This window comes from Thermobia domestica, chromosome 5, assembly GCF_964235325.1.
Source record: "Thermobia domestica chromosome 5, izTheDome1.hap1.1, whole genome shotgun sequence".
NCBI lineage: Eukaryota > Metazoa > Arthropoda > Insecta > Zygentoma > Lepismatidae > Thermobia > Thermobia domestica.
The window spans coordinates 285762661-285782086 of record NC_137458.1 but is presented as its reverse complement, the minus strand read 5'-3'; the positions used below and the strand labels follow the sequence as shown (position 1 = coordinate 285782086).

The 19426-nt window shown below is 35.0% G+C and overlaps 2 pseudogenes; one reads left to right on the top strand and one right to left on the bottom strand.

Annotated features, from left to right (window-relative positions):
- Window positions 1-215: 215 nt before the first annotated feature.
- LOC145685565 (cyclin-dependent kinase 7 pseudogene) lies at window positions 216-7360 on the bottom strand (annotated as a pseudogene).
- A 1089-nt stretch (window positions 7361-8449) lies between these two features.
- LOC145685564 (cuticle protein 8 pseudogene) lies at window positions 8450-19214 on the top strand (annotated as a pseudogene).
- The last annotated feature ends 212 nt before the right edge of the window (window positions 19215-19426 follow it).

Here is a 19426-nt window from a genome sequence, read left to right as displayed (position 1 = left end):
CGTTATTGCTCTTAAAGTGTGCCTTGAATCTCATGAGTGAGGATTACCGGTTTTGTGTTGGACACCCTGTATAACATCCTTTTAGTACTAATAGTAAATATCAATTCAAGGTTCATATTTTAATTATCGAACAGAAATCTTTTCTAAAAGTTAATATTTTAAGATGCATTCATTTATTTTATTTCATCCAAAAACGTTACATGTTTTTCAAACTCTTAACCAAGATAACCAATTCCACGGAGACCTTGGGCACCATATCCCCAAGCTCCGTATCCAAGACGTCCATAAGTTCCAAGACCATATCCACCAAGGCCGTATCCTCCAAGACCATATCCGCCAGCAAGTCCATAGCCACCAAGACCGTATCCAGCACCAAGTCCGTAGCCACCATAAGCACCGACTACGGGAATTGTAGCGAGTGAGATACGGTTATTATTCTGGCTGCTGACTCCAGTGCTGAGGAGAACGGCTATAGAGAATACAAACATGAAAAGGATATCAGCGAACTAATAACATGTAAACTAAAGTATATTTAGAGTTAAACTTATTTAACAAGGTTACTTAAAGTGGGCAAGTAAAAGTTCAACATTAATTGCATTTATTTTTTGCAGATCTTTCACTAATATATAAATGATATATACTTTGATGTTTATTCCTAGGACCACTTTTAGTCTGCTGACTCAACCCAATTTTAGAATGAATTATGCACCTATCTTTAGAAAGAATATTTAAAGGAAGTTCAACGTGCTGTATTTCAGTGTGCTGTACTTAAATATTTTCCTTATTTTCAAATGGTTGTATATAAAACACCAGAATGAGAACATAATCTTATTCCTATAGAATACTTTAAAATTTGTTTGCATTGTTCATCTTATTTCAATTCTTTGATTTCCTGGCCTTGATATACATTGGCGTTTTTCCTCGTGCATGTTCTCGTGTCATTAATTTACTTTCAAGTGTAATATGAAGTAATTATTTTGATCCTAATTACAATTTTGTTCAAGATTATATCTTTACTTATTTATACTAAAATGGTATAAATTAAATGAAACATTACGTAAGAGTTTTAGAAGAGAGTATAAGAAAATACATTTACTATTTTCATTATGTTTACTAATTAAAATACTAAAACCGACCTTGATTATAAAGGTAGCGCCGTAATTGCATTAGAGCATCGGAGAAAAGCAAATGATTACTCTAATGAAACTCAAGTATGAACTACTACTATTTGATAGTGATTGTAGGGATAGTAAATGTTGGTATCACATTTAATCTATTACATTCTGTTCTAATATCACTCATATTTCAATACCCTTTAACGATCCGTGGTATGTTTTCATACCATAGAACAGTGTTGTCTTTAGCCGATTATTTAGGTCATATTACAGACTTTTAAGAAGGTTTACTTTTGTTGTTGTTGTTGTTGGAGTCAGACATGGACCAAAGAACATCCCAGATATGTCTTGGAACCAGATTGACAACTTGGTTCTGTCAAATATTTGCGGGGGGGACTGTGACATCACATTTTTTTTTCTCGAGGCAATTTTCAAAATTTTTCACACACTTACCTTTCAAGATATCACTGAAATTTTGCATACTGATTGCGTACTCCTCTGACTATTTCTAAGTACTTTTTAAATCTCTACGTCAACCCAGGCCGGGTTCGCAGGGCTCAAAGGTTGCAAACAGGGGATTTGTTTAAGAAATGTTTCCGGATTTTCCATAATTTCCCGTTTCTGGTATATGCTATGGGGATGCGAGTGGTCCCTTAAAAGGACGCTTCATTCAAAAACAGAATGAAATGTAAACCATGATCCGAAAAGAAATAATAATAACGCAGTGAACTTTTACATTATGTGCTACGTATTGGGTCGAAGCTCAAGGGACCAAAATTTTGTTTAAAAAAAAAATCAGAAAATGTTCCGGATTTTACCTAATTTTCCATTTGTCGTGCATGATTGTATTTGGAAAGGGTGCTTTAGCTGGAAGATAATGAGGTATGAACCATTATCCAGGAACAAATAGTCTTACTTTAGAAAATGTTTACAAGTCGTAAAAATATATGCATATATTTATATATAAAAAGTGATATTGAGATTATGAAAAGTTTTTTTTCCGTCCTTAGTTTTAAAGATTTCACATTGAAATTTTGTACATGTATTGCGTATGTAGGTCACCTTTTGAGTGACCTTGAGATTTATATTTTAATCCGGGCCTGGCCGAGTTCCACAAATTCCCAAAATTCGATTTTGTGTCGGAAAATTATCCCGTTTTCCACGATTTTCCTGCTTCTGTTGTGTGATACAAAGAAGCGAGTGGTACCGTTTCAAAGGTTGCTCTATTGTTAAAAAAAAAAGCGAGGAATGAACTATGATGGTATGGTAAATAGGAATGAAGGAGTACTTGCTTAACTGGAAGTCTAAAATTTACCTTAGACAGCGAAGATCTTATAAGGATTAAAGAGTAAGATGTAATACATACCGTAAGAAGTTCCAAAGAACAAGACAAGGCACAAAACGAGAGTAGAAGACATCTGTGGATGAGAAAACATGTTTTCTTTAAATCAAAATTAACACTTTAAGTTTTATTATTAAAATTAGATGGAGAAGGAAAAAATAATGATTCGTATTAAATATTATGCATGTATACAACCTTTGAAAGTTTCTGATAACTTATAAGATTAACATCGGGAAAGAATAGTTAAACTGCTAAGTGCACTTACGTAATATTCTAGCGTTACTAAGAAAAGCTAGATGTATAGTTATCAGGCATGCCTTGTCTAAATTGATATAATTTTAATTAATGATTTAGCACAGGGTGATACAAATTCTAGAAGTGTTCGAACGGATCATACGAGTAGCAAATGTAAACACTAAAAATATTTTAATTTGTTATTTAGGTTAAAATAATTTAGCTAAATTGCTTTAATTGAAAATGAGAATTTGCAGAAAGAAACAAGTTTCAAGGAGTGATGCATTATATTATAATTAACTACTGAAATGTAGATTGCAGAAGCTAAATATAATAATAATAATAATAGTAATAATAATAATAATAATAATAATAATAATAATAATAATAATAATTATTATTATTATTATTATTATTATTATTATTATTATTATTAGCAGTAGTAGTAGTAGTTACAAAAATGAACTTTTTTTGTTTTACGAAATTTCATCAGAAGGTTTATTTCATTCATGGTATGTGCAATTTATTACTCCTTATTTAGCTTCAAAGGGTATGTGAAACTCTGAAAGAAAATATAGACCGTATTTTGTCAAAACCGAATTCGATTTTCCATTACTAAGATTACCGTTGTATATATTTCGTAAATCGCTTGTGGTTATGGCGGAGATTAAATTCACCCAACAATTTCGAGTTATTCTAAGTGAAATGGTTAGTATAATTGCAAAGCTCGAGAATAACGCAATGAAATTCCACTAAAAAGCAGAATACATACATATAATCAGATTATCTTAGACCATATGGCTCAATTGGCTTATTAATCCATCTCTATATTATCCTCTCATTTATAATTTAAGCAGCGGAGATGATTGAGGGTCATCACAAAATGTACAATATTACTTCAATACAATATTACTTCAGATATAAAAAACACAGAATAGACAGTTAAGTTGATCACTAGAAGCTTTAACACACTCTGTTGAATTACGGGTTACCTAATATGGTTCGAGTACAGTATAATATACAAGAATAATAAGTAAGAAAGAATAGACAAAGCTTTCAAAATCTACCAAATAATAGTAAAATTGTCTAAGCTCTTTCATGTAAAAATAATTAAGAAGACCCAAGGATACCCGTCGTACCCATAAGAAAAATAACAATACACCAATTCTACTTCTATAGTACAGAAAAAAATAGCTTAAAAAACTATAAAACTACATAAACAAAACTATTTTAACAATTAAATGATTAGAATGTGGTACTAAGTAGTGGAAGTTTAATAATTTGAAATATGGATATGTAATCTATAAAATGCTGCAGAAAGCATGGACAAAGGACCAACACATTATTAAAAATAATCTAAAAATTGAAACATGAACAAATTTGTAAGTGTAACTAAAAAAATCAACAAATATACCTAACAATGTACATCGCGTTCCTGATATCACAAAAAATAAGGAAGAATTTTCAGTTAAAATATTTAAATGTCATTTTAAATGGAAATAGCAAAATAAAATAAAATATGAATGTAAACAGATTAATGATTAACACAAATGCAAAAAAACTAATCAGAGCGGAATGCACTTATATTTCACGATCTCGGGCTGCTATGTATCATGATGTATTTCAATGATTCTGCAAAAATATAGAAGTAACATCTCTACGTACATTCTATAATTACTGTTAGAATTATCAATTTCTATATGAAATGATGGAAAGTCAAAATCATGGAGAAATTTCGGGGGGAGGGTAAATTCCTATACACTCTCTCTCTTTTCAGCAATATAAAGGGAATCGAATAAATAATAAATTTAAAAGCAAGCATTATTTATAAAGAATGAAAATTGATCAAAAGCTACCCCCTAATGATTACATGTACAGTATGTTACCATTTTGTTAATGTTTAATTTTCCTTGAACACAGCTTCTGTTTATCCAACTGCACTGTAAAACTAAAACATTCTGCTCTCTCTTTATATACCATAATCTAAGGAAACTACAAAGGGTATAAGAAATATTTTCTCTCCTGCAATATTTTCTTTTTAGTGTATCAAATACGGTTGTGTTATTTTTAAGAAATTTGTTTCCTTTAATTATCTGAATTACTCTTATACGGTTTTAGAATGACTTAATCAGAAATTGTGCCTGGAAGGTTCCAATTGTATTATTGTGGAATGTAAATATGTTAAATTTTTGAAACTTTTGACATTAAGTGAAATCAATCGGAAAGCAATTAATAACTTCCTTGTACAAAACACAGTTTTAGCAGCTTTCTTTCCGTTCATTACTGAATAAAACTGCCAGAATTATTTCTGTTCAATCACAGTTTAAGACAACCTCGTCTGAACAACAACAGAAATGAACGCATTTACCGTAAGTATCATTAAATTATTTCATGCTAGCATTACATAATTATGTTATGCGAAAATCACTGTTTACTGAATTGATGATCATAATATGTACTTGTTTATGAATTCATATATTTATCAGAATTATAAGATGGAAAATATATATCTGATTGCTCTATCAACCAAGCGTTAACTAAAAATCCTAACAGTGTGTAAAGTAATTCATTTTTACTGTTTATTGTAATCAATTATTTAAATTAATTCAATTCTTTTTAATTGTAGCATTTCAAGTCATTGAAAGTCAAAATTCATTTCATGCATGAGCTGCATTTTAACTTAAAATGACTTTAATGCCTATTCTTTGAACGCAAAACCGTGAACCTCGTTTCATCACTCAGGATTCAATTAAAGAGTAACGATTAAAATCTACAAGTTATAGTACTTTCGCATAAAATTGGAAGCTTGGTTTTCCCTTAGGATTTTGTTTCTTAATCAAGGCGGCGTGACATAATCCAATCAAAAAATTATATTTGTAATATAAATATATACTTAGTAACGTTATAATTTATATACTGAGTTTAATCATCTGGTCGAAGTTGAAAGAGTCAATAAATATTATATTTTGTGTACTGCAAAAAATGCTAAATTCACTTTTTGAAATGTCCAATTTAATCACTGTAACATTATAAAGAAAACTAATTCTGATTGTACTAAATGTTTTCAAAAACTCATTTTGATTTGTTGAACCGTTCTTAAGTGAGGCCAGAAAATACAGCCAACCACGTCGAATTCAATATAAAAAAATAAAGAAAAGAGTTGAAAAGTATAACACTCCCTTTCCTAAAAAAAGAGGAAATTTCAGAAAAGCAAAATAATGTTCCCATTTACTTTTAATGAGGAGATTATACATTGAGTTTCATGCTCTTTACTGAACGGTACACTTAATTTCCCGCATCTTAAGATAACTCCAAAGTGACATAACTAAAGTTCACTTCGTGGTGGATGATAACTCGATTCCAAAATTACTTTAATGTTTTCCCGTGGGTCGATGTTACAGAATGTCAGCTTCAATATCTATACACAGATACCGATTAATTTAATGAAAACTACTTGAGTTTGAAACACGTCCCACATCATGATTGCCAAGCTTCACACGCTATTGACGGCACAATTTTACACAATAGTAATGTGTGGAAAATTTCGTACTATGTGAGAATCAGCAGGACAGAAAAGTGCAGTACATTAAGAAGAACTTCCTGGCAATAAATAGACAACTATTGTGACTTAAACATGGTACTTTGTCACGTTATGTGATGTAAGTTTGGCGAAAATTGCAAGTGTGTTATTTGTATCGCGAGGGATATTTTCCAATGTGATTACGCCTGCAAAATCACATCAGTGATCAGTGACTGTGACTGTAAAATAATTCTTAAGGTCAGTTCCCGCCGCCATTGTCACTCATAACCGACCTGCAACTGCACTACAAGTGACTTAATTACTGAGATAGAATCTTTTGCAACAAGTGCCGACAATTACAATCTAACAGGTGTTACAGGATATGTATATATGTGTTAGGGTTTGTAAAGCAGTTAGTAATTTTATCGGACAAAGTGTTAATTGATCCAAGTCTGATTCACCTGGTAAAAAGGGAACTCTAAGCAGAAGTTCAGCCAATATACATCTGACAGCCCACATATCTACTCCAGTACCATATTGTCGTGCTCCGAACAGTAGTTCCGGAGACCTGTACCATCTAGTCACAACCTGATGAGTATACATTCTGTTTGGAGAACCAAAGAATTTGGCCAAACCAAAATCTCCAATCTTCAATACTCCATCACTATTTACTAATAAATTATTTGGTTTAAGATCCCTATGTAAAATCCAGTTTAGATGTAAATATTCCAAGCCTTGAAGAGTCATTAGCATGTATGCTTTTATGTTGGCAGACGTTAATACTATGTTGGTGTCTTTTACAATTACCTCTAAATCTGTATCCATAAAGTCGAAAACAAGAGAGACATTTGATTTGTGTCCAAAGACATCAACCAATCCGATTATATTTGGATGACGCAATTCTTGAAGAAGTTTGATTTCCCTAAGTGCAGTCCTGTTAATTCCATCTCTCGCTTCCGCTCGACTGCCTATTTTGATCTTCTTCACAGCAACTATCGTTTCAACTAAAGTATCCTTAGCTTTGTACACTGTTGCAAACTGCCCTTCGCCTAAACATTCTATCTTTGCATACCGCTTCAACCTATCATCCATATCTAAAATTTCAGCTTTCAAATAGTTTCACGCCTTATCATATGTAAGTATATTATAACACAAATACCAGATGTAGCACTATTAGACCAGGAAGATGTTAGTGATGTGTACCAAACTTTAACTATGAACACCTTACATCAGCAAACTGAGGTGGATAATTTACAAGGAATCGTGCATGAGGCAGAAGACGATTTAGTAGATTTAAAAATGTTAGTAGGCGAATCGAAATTACTACCCTCTAGTAGTATGAATATTGATGAAAGTTGTTCTAGTAATTGTTCACAGAAGGACAGCAATGCCCGGTAAAAATGCCTCTAGAAGAACGGAGAAAGTTAAAAAATCTCAGCTTTAAGTATAGATGGTTATCTGATTCAGAAGAGGAAGAAGATAAATTTAAATATGGCAGAGAGAGACGCAGCAGTCATAAGGTTAGAAACGTAAGAAGAGGTCACGAGAAGAAGGAAGACAGCAAGAGGCCTATGGTTCTTCAAAGTAAAGAAACGGAGAAAGAATTGAAGTTAAATATGAAACAGGAAATATTATTCTCTATGTTTTCAGAACTTAGATGTAAGAATAGAGAAATACAGATTCTGAGACATAAAATTATGGAACTAAAACAAAAGTTGTTGGATTTAGAGAGGAGGATGAAGAAAAGTAAACGCAGTTAAGAAATGTACTGGGTTTGGTTAGATGTTAATTTATGGTAATTATCTTCTTTCTTTCTTTCTTTCTTTCTTTCTTGGCAAACCCCGGGAGGATGTTAGGGTTTGTAAAGCAATTAGTAATTTTATCGGACAAAGTGTTAATTTTTAAAAGAGACAATTGAAGAGCGTAATTATGTTTACGTAGAATTATCGGTTGTGATGGATATGTAATGTTGATGAATTGAGTATACAGTGGTTGTAATATTGGTAGTAGTTTTTGTGGAATTGTATATAAATGGAAAATATGTCGATTATTGAAGTTTGTGGAATTGGAAAGAAGTCTAGGTTCTTTAAATAAAAGGGACAGGTCTAGTATAAGAGGTTAACTGTCCAGATATCAAGAATTAGTAGTGAAGAGTTTTTTTTATGTTTCTAACAATATGGGGTCAGGTTTCTCCGTCGAAACTGCTGATAAGTTCCTATGAAGCATTAACACAACGCCATGGTGCCAACACCAACTCCACTTCGTTGTTTTATAACCAAGGTATTTTCGATTCTCTACCGGTTCATGTAATGCACACAGATATTTCAACCTCTTAGGGTAGTGTTGTCTACACTGTCCCTCCCCTAAAAATCGGACGTTTTCCGATGCATGTTGATGGTAAATGCATGCTATTGTGGTATGGATTCTAGTTAACCAACACCTTAGTTCAGCCGCATCGACATATTGTTTTTATGTTTCTTGGTATACGGTAACTCTTGGAAAGCGCATATGATCAGTTAGAAACCTGCAATATATTAAATGAAAAGTGACAGTAATGCTTTTCAATGGTGTTCATAAACTAATTTTTGTTTACTTCCTACAAAACATAAAAAGGGCATTAGCTCGGCTTAGACCTGTAAACAATTTGAGCAATATCTCAACACATATAACTGGTCACGCTTGAATTCTAATTTATAATCACCTCAGTTAGAAAAGATTTTTGCAGGAACGAGTAAACCATGCGCGTGCAACTATATACGGTGTTCATAGTGCTAATTTTCAACGAAGATGAATTTTGTAGCAAAACTATGCTCTGTAGTAACTAAATACTTCTTGAACATATAATTTGGATATGTTGTCTTAATTCAATATTTAGTCAGAATATTATTTTATTCTTTTCAAGATCATCTTCGCTCTCATTGCTCTTGCATCGTCTGCTTATGCAGTTGGTGTCCTTGGCGGAATTGGAGGAGGACTTGATTATTATGTAAGTACAATAATAATTTACAATTACAATATGAATTGGAAGTTATAGGGTATATTATTGTTATAGATTGATGTACGTTGGCCATTTTAAACTTTCAAACATAATTTACAACAACTTCATACTTAATTTGAAGTCAACTTAATTCGGGAGATTTGGTTTTTGTTAGTATTGTTTCTTCATTATACGTATCGTTTATTGAAACATATTTGAATATTTGATGTAACTTAGTTGTCTCAGTATTAAATATAAAGATATATTTATTTAAGAAAGTAGTCAGTGCTTCTTTGGCAATACTTTGAAAATAATCAGTTATTTGATTTGGAATTGTGCGTTCCATTCAGCGCAAATTCTACATGATACATGAAACTAGGATCTACAGTTAAGCACTGAGATCAGAACCACATCAACTCCTGACTAGAATCAAATCCACGTCTTCCGTGAAAATGCGCGTGTGATAATAATGTAACCATGAATGACAAGGAACTATTCTAGTTTTATGAATTCAGTTGCTGAAAATGATTGCTAGCACTTGCTTCAGCACCAAAAGAAACAGAGAAAAAGGGTGTTTAGTAGCAGACCGGATACATGGTGGAAGATAAATTAGAGCAAAGTGCGAAGATAAAGCGTAGAAAATGTCTAGAAATGCTATGTTAATTTTGAAACGAGTACAGAGATTGAAGTCAAATGTTAAATATGAAGTATGTATGGTATGTATGTAGAGCTCCACTGAATAGGAGTAATGTGAATTATGGGGGGGGGGGGACAACTGAAAAAATCTCAAGATGGGCTTAGCGCAAGAATAATATACGCGAAAGGGTAATATGACAAATGGCTCTTGACGCACACCGTCTATTGAAATCAACAGTGGCCAATATAGTTTGAGACCTCTGTAACAGTAGGCGTTCCACGCTATGGCAATGTATCAATACTGTCATAATGGTGACGTGAATGAGGAACTAGAGACTAGTGCTGTCGAAATCGGTTTTTGAAAAAAACCGAAAACCGGTTTTTGAAAAAAGTGAAATTTCATAAAACCGAAATGTCGGTTTTGAAAACCGCATTTGCGGTTTCGGTTTTGTAAACCGCTTTTGCGGTTTCGGTTTTGAAAACCGCTTTTGCGGTTTCGGTTTTTAAAACCGCATTTGCGGTTTCGGTTTTGGAAACCTCTTGCGGTTTCGGTTTTAAAAACCGCTTTTGCGGTTTCGGTTTTGAAAACCGCTTTTGCGGTTTCGGTTTTTAAAACCGCATCTGCGGTTTCGGTTTTGAAAACCGATTTTCTCAAAAACCGAAAACTGCAGAAGTCACAAAAATTCGACAGCACTTATATCAAGTAACGACGAGGAAACAGCAAAGAATCTTTCCCATCTTCGGCTCACAGTTGCCAGATGGAGGGAAATTTCCCCCGGTGTAGGGAAAAAATGCTCAAAATTTGTAGAGGTGAAAGAAGATATTTTTTCTTAAAATGTCTTAACGTGTAGGGAAATTCTTGTTTAGTATTCTTTTACAATTGGCAGAATAAAAAAAGAACATAAGTTGCAGTTTCTCACAAAGAAGCACGGCTATCGTTATTGGGAAGTAAAAAGATATAGAATAAAATATGATCGGTGTTCCCTTCACGTATGAACTTTTGCAGGTGTCTGGGACTTGCGATAAGAAACCAGTCAACACATGCAAAACCACAACATTCACATTTATCGGAGTGGCAACAAATCAACAATAAAATTGTGTATTGCGATCTATTTTTTTCTTTTTTTTAAGAAAGGGAGGTGGTGTTTTTTTGTTAACAAAAGAAAGAGTGGCAGTACTATTTAGAAACAAGGTGAAAGAGTAATGATAATATAAAAGATCTCAGTCTAAGTGGATGCGATTTCAAATTGGATTTCATGAGTTGCAGATGTAGTGATCTTAAATAGGGATATACCTTATTTTCTATTTAGCTTAGTGTTGTCATATTACCCGATTTTTGCGGGTACCACCCGATTGTCAGGTTCTATATTCGTCCCTCGCTATCTTAATCACGAAAATCCACCCGCTTTTTGGGATTGGAGAAAAATCTAAGATGACTTAGTGAATAAAGTGTTGGTATATTCAACGTAAACCGCTACACCTTTGACAATCTTAATCGCGATTGAGTTAAATTTGGATTCGCGCTCAGGCTCAGGCTGTGAGCTATCTGAGCAGTGCGCGGGTGTAGGGCCATTCGCTAATAAGAGATCTGCTCTAATGCACAATAGTTTTCTTTGTGTAGTTCATGTGTTTTTAATGTAATGTATTGGAGGTTCTATACGAATGAATATTCTTTTGTAGATGTTGTGACAAACATACTTGAATTATTCATGCCTTCATAAGCTACAAGAATGCCGAACGACAATTTCAAGTGTAACTTTAACTACACTTATAGAAGCGAATTTATGTATGTTAGCCAGGGCAGAACTCAGTTTGAAACAAAATGTACACTCTGGAAAACTGAGTTTCGTTTGAAAAGTAGGGTGCAGGGAAGCAAAGTGGACCCCACCTGATTTTTATATATTTTGTAAACTAGATCACGAGGAACACGAATCTGGAGTTTTGACATTCCGACTTCCGGAGCTCGAGATATTAAAACTAAGTTCAATAATTCTCTATACGAAACATATTATGTCCTGTGAGATATATAAAGGTAACAAAGAAAGTCCTGTCGCTTTTTGTGGAGGTCTGTGTTCAATTGATCCTCGCATCGTGAGTTGAATGCGAATGGAGAAAAGGCGAAGGTCAAATGTTGGTGTGGGTATATCCAACATTCTACCTGCTTGTGGCAGTTCAGTTACAACATGAACTTGTGTAAGGACATAGTGAATATGGAACCTCCACAGAGCGTCATAAGGGCGTGTATGCTGTACGAATTAAACTTGGATCAAACGCCACTGCAGTGGGGCGGAAGATATCTCAGGCCTTTCGAGAGGGTGTCGTGATTACGCAGACAGTGCAAGAGTGGTTTAGAAAGTTTAAGGACGGTGACAAAACACTCACGAAAGACGCATCACGTGCCGGAAGACCAATACATGTGCAAAATGAAGATCTTTAGGTAGCAATTGAGGCGAACAGTGGAGAGACCTGTGAGGAACTGGGGCTAACATTCAATGTGAGTGGAGAAACCATCCGGCGGCACCTCCATCAACTTGGGAAACACTACAATTTGAGTCTATTGGTCCCACATGAATTAACTCCGGGTCAGAAGACTACGCGTGCAGACACCTGTGTTTCTTTGCTGTCTCGTCTGAGGAAGGAGCCATTTCTGGACAGGATGTTGACATGTGATGAGAAGCTCCATGGTGTCGTCATCATTGGTTAAAATCCCATGAACTGGTTCCAAAACAGCTGAAACCAGTAATGCAGCAGAAAGTCCTGCTGTATGTTTGGTGGACTGCTCGCGACATCGTGTATCGTTAACTGCTACCGGCTGGTCAGAGCAGAACATTAATGTCTACTGTCAGCAGCTGAGCCGTGTTCAAGAAAAACTCAAAACCCTGGAGCCAGCACTTCTCAATCGCTAAGGGTTCTCCCGTTACGGGACAACGCTAAGCCCCACATGATTAGAGTGACCCGGGACACCATCCATACTCCCTGAACAATGCACCGTCCGATTATCCCTGAACCTTTTCTTGGACACTCACATTAGAGAACTAAAGTTCAACTCCGTAGTAAAGGTGCAAAATGCACTTGATACCTTCTTTGCTTCTCGGCACACCAAGTTCTACCGCGAAGGAATCCATGCCCATCCCGAACGTTTACAGAAGGTCGTTGATACTGATGGGTACTATTTTTGATCTTCCAGGTACGTCTTAGGCAGGGGTGTAGCCACGGGGGCCCATCGGGGCAAGGCTCCCCAAATGATTTCCTGCCCCCCCCCCCCTAGTGACCAGATGTTAAAACATCATCGTGAGTTTACTTCGCTTCAGTCATTTAAAAATAACAATGTTTACATATAATTAATAATTTACGGTAACATAGTATGGAAAAATAGTATTTTACCATACCGATCACAAAATAGTATGGTATTTCTTCCTTATAGCGATCCGAAAATAATATGGTATACTTTTTGTGACAGTAGATTACACAATTTACGGCGATTTGTATTTGACAGTTTGAAGACAAACGTTTTGACAAGGTACTATAAATTCTATGAAATGAAATGAAATCTTTGAGTTTAACGTCCCACGCCTATGCCGGTTAGGCCAAAGGAGACGGTGATTATGAGAAATGAATGAAATGGTGGAGTGAAGAAAGTGGGAGGAAACGTAACCCCGAGAAAACCCATGAGCACGGTGTTTGTCCACCACAAAGTCCACACGGCGCGAGCTGGGATCGAACCAGGGACCCCAAGCACCGGAGGTGAACGCTCTACCACTGAGCCACCGCGCCCCCCACTATATATCATAAAACAATGGTACTATACTAAATAGTAAGTACATTATATTATTTATATGCTGTAATTAGTGTTTCAAGAAAACATTTTATCAGATGGAAAATTTGGTGAAAAGCAACCTTTTTATTCAGTTTTTCAGTTTGGATTTCATTCGCTTTTTAAAATGCTATTTCGTGTAAAACAGGAAGTGAGATATAGTTGTTAATAAAATAATTATGTCTTTTTAGTCACGAATAATAAATAAACATTTTTTTTCCAGAAAATCTTAAAATAAATTAAGTGCAATTTCAAAGAAAATCAGTCTTATGTATAAAAGTAACCACGAAAGTTCTGTCGCTTTTTGTGGAGGTCTGCGATAATTGGCCCTCACTGGCGGCCGGGTTTCATCGAGTCGAAACATATATCTCGCGTCGGGGTGTTGAAGTTACCACCGCGTAGCAGCGACCAGCGAGAACTTCGTCTTGGTCCGCACTTCTTAGATTCTTCGCGGAGAATCGTGAAGGGACCAACACGAAATGTCGCCAGTCATGTGCATGCGGTTATTATTATATTTTATTTTTTGCTGACGAATTGTTCCTAAAGTGAGCTCCGAGGGTCAAGAATAACCTCTGCCTCAACATCATGACGTGAAAAATCTTGAGATAAGTGCGATAATTGTATGAATTTAGATGACAACTGTCGTCGATCATTAGAAAGTGAGTATGCGAGAACTATGAAATAAAGTAAATAGACACGCGTCATTTTGTTACAAAATTACATGGCGAACACATTTTATCTAATTCCAAACAGTTATCGTCGAATATACACGGTTAAAGGAACACTGTGTTACAAGCGACGTTTCCTTTATCGCCATCGTAGCGAAGTAGGAAGAACACTTGCCTAGTAATCGTAAGGTTGGTGGTTTGAGTCCCCTTCGGGGTAATTTTTTGGTACTTTTTAAAAGTGTTTTTTAGACTCACCTTAATGTAACTAAATCACACATATAGCCGATTTAACATTTTGGGGGAGTAATTTTGTGGTTCATTGGCGTTTTGTCGCATCTCTGCCGCTGGTGGCATAATTTTCAAAACGGTAGAGGGGCCACCGGGGATCGTCGCTGTGGCGCCGCCAATGTTTGGCGTGATGTCACTTATTTCCCATTTGTGGTCCACCGACGCTTACGGCATGGGGACAATTCAGTGTGAGTGGCGAAACCATTCAGCAGCACCTTCATCAACTGAGGAAACACTAGAAGTTGGGTCGATGGGTCCCACATAACTTGATTCCGGGTCAAAAGGCAACGCAAGCAGACACCTGTGTTTCTTTGCTGTCTCGTCTGAGGAAGGAGCCATTTCTGGACAAGGTGTTGCCACGTGATGAGAAATGGGTCCTGTACGAAGTTCCACGGCGCCGTCATAATTGGTTAGCATCCCATGAACGGTTCCAAGACAGCCGAAACCAGTACTACACCAGAAGAAAGTCCTCCTGTGTGTTGATGAACTGCTCGTGGAATCGTGCATCGGGAACTGCTACCAGCTGGTCATCGCATCAATCCAACTGTGTACTGTCAGCAGTTGAGCCGTGTTCAAGAGAAACTCAAAACTCTGGAGCGAGCACTTCTGAATCCCAAAGGGGTCCTTATGTTACAGGACAACGCTAAGCCCCTCTTGGCTAGGATGACCCGGGACACCATTTTACGCCTTGGATAGGAAACACTATTGCATCCGCCATACTCCCTGGACATTGCACCGTCCGATTATCATCTGTTCCCTTCCTTGGACAATCACTTTAAAGGATGCCAGCTCAAATCCCAAGTAGAGGTGCAAAATGCACTTGACAACTTCTTCACTTCACGGAACACCAACCTCTACCGCGATGGAATAAATGGCCTTCCAGAACGTTTGGAGAAGGTTGTCGATCTATTCTTGATCTTCCAGATACGTGTTAGGTGACCGGAGGTGGTGGGTAAGAAAGCGATGGAACTTTCTTGTTTACCTATATAGATCAGTTCTGTGTATTGAAATAGTTATGCACAAAGGTAGGCCTATAATGTTTGGTCGGGGGCAGTAGTTCTTGGTTAAACATAATACAAACTATCTGTAATATAATTTATGAAATTATTATTATTATTATTATTATTAGTTTTAATAATAATAATAATAATAATAATAATAATAATAATAATAATAATAATAATAATAATAATAATAATAATAATAATAATAATAATAATAATAATAGTAATAATAAGCTAAAACAGTGTTTTTAGTTTTCCGGAAGGAAACCAAAATTTTCCAGTTTTTTTTCAGGCTTCAAAAACACTATCTGTAACACATTTTTTTTTTAGATTGTAGCTGTCCCCTTTCAAAAACGACGGGCCCCTCCTACAGAAACCAGCTGGCTACACCCCTGATCTTAGGTGACATATCGATGTTCTAAGGTGATAGGTCAAAAAGCGACAGAACTTTCTTCGTTAATTTTATACATACTATGTAAAACTACTGTATAAGTTCTAGTATCTGAGTTCGGGAAGTCGGAATGTCAAAATTCCTTAAGATTCGTGTTCCTCGTGCTCTACTTTACAAAATATATAAAAATCAGATGGGGTCCAGTTTACTTCCCTGCAACCGAAAAGTACCTTGGAAGTGTCATCAAAGAAGTAACTAAAAAAAAAAAAAGAGCAAATGATCCCAGGTCAGTATTTGTAACACACAAGTTCAGATCAGTACTTACGGAGTTCTAAACCGTAAGAAAGTGGGAGGAAACGGGAGCAAATACAAAAAGTTGAAACACAGACATAAATCAATACAATTGTCTCGATCGATAGATGCTTTCACAATTGTTGAAAGGTGTAATTAAAAACATTGGTTTCGGTTTTGAAAAACGCATTTGTGGTTTCGGTTTCCAAAACCACATCTGCGGTTTCGATTTTGAAAACCGCTTTTGCGGTTTCGGTTTTGAAAACCGCTTTTGCGGTTTAGGTTTTGAAAATCGCTTTTGCGGTTTCGGTTTTGAAAACCGCATTTGCGGGTTTCGGTTTTCAGAAAACCGGTTTTCTCAAAAACCGAAAACCGCAAAGTCACAAAAATTCAACAGCACTACTAGAGACCCTGTATTAATGTCCATGGGCACGTATACACGAAGAGTAGAAAGAGATGGAATCAAATCATGAAACATCAAGAAGAATGTTTACAGCTTGTAACAGAATGAGAAGTATTTCTATAGGATGAATGCTGGAGTGATACCTTGCACAAAGATACCTAACCCATTCAAAGTTCTTATATATTACTGACTCCCTCTAACAAAACGTAGTGGTTCTAACACTGGGGACTCTTCTCACAAACAGTTACATACAATTGGCAATTAAAACACTGTTCACATTATGCCTATTCAGTGGAGCTCTACATCAATTTCTCACATGCAACATTTGACCTCAATCCCCCTACTCATTTCAAAATTAACATGACATTTCTAGATATTTTCTACGTTCTGCTTAGCACTTTGTCCTCATTTATCTTGCACCATACATACGGTCTACCACTAAAGACATTTTTTTCTCTGTTTCTTTTGGTGCTGAATCCAGTGTCAGCATTCATTATCAGCAATTGAATTTACCAAATCCGAATTGTGAGTAATTTTTTCAACATTGATTAGTTTTTCGTTTATAAATGATAGAAAATTTGTTGATGACTAATATCGAAATAAGAATACAACTTACATTGCCTTTATGTCAGAACATACATTTCAGATACAAGGGACGGAAAATACTTTTTTCGAATTAAATGTCAAGCAATATTATCGTGTCTACTCATTTCAAGCTAAAAGTCAAATGGAAAACAAATGTGATTTATACGGTAGTCTAAAAGGTGTTTAGTCTTTGGCGCACTGTATGACATTAGTGTCTCTATTTGTAGAGTATACGAATTGTAGGTAGACAGTCCTAGATTTCAGTTTAGTGCTTATTTATTAAGCATTTTAAAAATGCGATATTTCTAGGGATGACGAACGTATTAGAAGTTGATATTTTGTATTACTGATCTCAAGAAGGGATTGCGTACTTGCTGAAATTAGTACATATATCATTTCATCACAATACTACGAAGTTTCATAGTCGAGAATCTCTGTCTATTATACATATTGTAATCAATGTTCTATCTCTAAGATGAAAGCTTTATTTTTTTCTGAACACACTCTAATGGAAAATAACTAGTATATATCCGTACCGTCAGTTCAAAAAATCGAGTATGTTTCATACTATGAAACTAAATAAGTTCTGAAACTACGAAAAGTAAACTCTGAAATACAACTACGGATTTGATAGAGCGAATAACGTAATAACGATGATAAAACTTACGTTGACTCCTCCCAGTCATATCATAAAGTTTCTCTAGCTACGGTGTAATATTTTTCTATTAAGTGGATGTAATATAGGAAAATAAATGAATATATCTAAAATATTATTTTGTTAAAGAGCAATACATTTAGTGACCCTATCCTTGGAATGACATATACGCTACTTTTAAATCTTCTTATCTCCTAATACAAGATTTCTGATACCTTGCACGTCTTCTTTTAAAACTAAAATTGCAAAAAAATACCGTTTTTCTTCTATATAATCAGATAATATTTAGCAAATACCACAGTACTATATATATAATTTTTCACGTTTAGTTATTTCGGCAGTTTGTAAGAAATAGATGCCAGATGTTTAAGCATTAAACACGGGGAAGAAAACATGTAACATTTAAAAGATACGTAGTAAAATAGGCTCTACAATGTAACTCGATTTAATGGACACAAATACTCAATACAATTAAAAATAAACTCAAGTCATAGATAATGTTTAAAGAATATAGAAAAATAACTGATAGTTAATATCTTCTTTTATTATATATTGAAAAACGAAGTTTCATATGTATTGCATGTCCAAAGTTTATACAGTTATCAGTACATAACAGTCCAAAATTTTACAGTACTTTACCAGCACAAATAACATTAAAGTTTTATAACATCTTATCATTACAATCAAGAATTATGTTTCTCCGAAGATGCAGATTCCGTCTTGAAATACTACATTTTGCATTTTCCCCTATGAAGTGTTATTTTGAAGAAAATGCACAGTACAGACAATAGTAGGTACTAAAGCAATTACGGAGGAATGGGCGAAATATGCAAATTATGCAAAATGCAATTGGCTTAAATTGAAACTGTAACTCCCAATATAAACTTTAAAGCGATGTTTTATATCGTATCTTTAATTTAAAAAAATACGTATACATTTTCCTAACATCCGGTCTCTAGTAAGAATTTATGAGTGACAAATAAATTCCTAATTATTTCAATGACAAAACGATACAGCATTTTATATAATAAATAAACTATTTACCTTTAAGGCCTATCCACGATACCAGTTTGGTTATGCTGTGAGTGATGCCCTTACTGGAGACAACAAGCAACAGACTGAAGTTCGTGATGGAAAAGTTGTAAAGGGACAATACAGTCTTATTGAACCTGATGGCAGCCGAAGAATTGTTACATATGGAGCCGATGACATCAATGGTTTCAATGCCATTGTGAGAAGAGTTGGTGGTAATCTTCACGCTGGAGTTGGAGGTTACGGATATCTTGGTTAACTATTTGAAACATCATCGTGTATGTACTCTGAGGAAATAAAATTGAAGTAATATTTTATATTGCAGTTATTGTTATTGAATTCCAAAATTTACTAAAATAATATCACATCTAATGGAGTTTAAATAGTTATCTAACTGTAATTTATAGAGAAGAGATCTGCACGGGCAGGAATATTTAGCCCGTGCCCGGCACGAGAATTTCTAATATGAGG